The following is a 1,908-nucleotide window of genomic DNA, read 5'->3' as shown; positions in this document are numbered from 1 at the left end:
AAATCTGTTGGCGATCAAATATTCAATATCGCTACTCATCATAAGCACTGTAACGTTACATCATCAGCGCAGCGGGAGACGTTCAAACTAATATCACGTAATTTACGTCTCCTAAATCAAAGACGGTTGTGTCAGCGGAGCCAGTTAGTGTATGTGCACTATTTCATAATGGTGTCAGAATAGCTACCATGTCAAAAGATACAATTCTACAAATATTTTGCCTGCCACGGGAGCAAATTCAGCAGCTTTTATATCTTGTTGGCCCAACTTTGTCGAGAAAACTCGACGGAGCTACCCCCTAAGCCCCAAAATTCAGCTGCTGGCGCCTCTTCGTTTTTATGCTGTGGGGAGTTTTCTGGAGGTGGTTGGGGATGGATATGGGCTGAGTAAGACATCGGTGTGACGGGGCATTCACTCAGTCACAAACATCCTGCTCCATCACGCCACCGATTATATAGCTTATATGCCTTTCGCCAGGCACGAAGTGATGGAGGCAAGACTTCCATGCCATTGCGGGTGTCCCGTGAGGTCGGGACACTTTTCCCCATCGCCAAATCATCAGCGCTCGACCAGGCCTTCATAATATAAATGACCCTTTCAAAAGCAAGCGAAGCCAAACAGCCAATTAATGTAGCTGGTTAAGGCAGAATACTTTTGGGTGTGAGGGTGCAGGTTTGCACACTTGCAAACGTGTATATATACATACACGCATACAAACACACACATACAGGGGCGTAGCAGCCATTTTAAAAGTGTGTGGGGGGGCAGCTGTCAGGGGATGTGACCCTCAACGGCCAAACAAATTATGTACATAATGTACAAAGTACATTCATGTTCACATAAATTCTATATAGAATAATAATTGGTGTGATTTAGAGCACCCTAATGGCAATTTTAGGAACATGCCATGATAGCTTACAGGAAGCAAGACAGCTTACAGGGACCTATTTTTTTGTGATATCAGACTCAAAAACATTAACTCTAACCCTAATTCAAAAATAACTGCAGGACTTGGGACTTTGAGACCACTGTGGAAATCTATACTTTATTTTTATTAAATAGAGATTTTATGCACAATATTTCAGCTACACTACACTTAAACGATAACTTGTATCCTCATTCTTAACAGTTGGATAAAAAAAGTGTTTTAAAAAAACTATTGGAACACACTGCCTTTACCTATACAACAAATTGTATTTAACAATTTGAACATAAAATGAAAATATATATTAATGTTTAATTCCTTAAAACATTGGCAAGTAGTCCCAGTTCAAAACAAAAACACTGCCTTAAAATAATTCTCTTCTTTCAAGTTCTCACCTGTAGAGCAACTGCCCCCTCTCTCTCTCTCTCTGTGTCTCTCTGTGTCAGTGACAGACCAGTTAAAGTTAAGAACAGAACAGAACTGCACAATAAAGCGCTATCCAGAGTTGTGCTATTATTGGGCTGTGTCGCAGTAAATCAGTGCGCTGTCACACAGTCACCACAGGAGGTCGCTGCAAACTAAGCGACAAACCTCAAGCAGCGTCCAAACGTCTAGCAGAGCTAAATGCAGATGAAATACCAGTTTCATAGCTAGACCATATTTATTTTTAAATTGCATTCTATTTTTATTTTATAAATAATGACATTAACAAACACTTGTTTTTTCTGTTGTTGATTTATTGTCTCAGTGTGCCACTGCTGTCTTATAGTAGCCTATTTCTGGAAAAAGAAGGCACCATGGTTTTGCCTTTATTCTCATTCATTGCGAATAAAACCTAATCTATAATATACGATTATAGACAAAACAACGTCGATGGTTGACAGACAAACTGACTAACTATTAGTCTAATCGACACTTGACTAATGTAATTATAATTTTATATATAACTATATATTTGGGGGGGGGGGGGGGGGGGCAAGTGG

This window comes from Sinocyclocheilus grahami, unplaced genomic scaffold (genome assembly GCF_001515645.1).
Source record: "Sinocyclocheilus grahami isolate Dianchi unplaced genomic scaffold, SAMN03320097.WGS_v1.1 scaffold2452.1, whole genome shotgun sequence".
NCBI classification, from domain to species: Eukaryota; Metazoa; Chordata; class Actinopteri; order Cypriniformes; family Cyprinidae; genus Sinocyclocheilus; species Sinocyclocheilus grahami.
The sequence above is the reverse complement of the archived record's forward strand: the minus strand, read 5'-3'. Positions refer to the sequence as shown.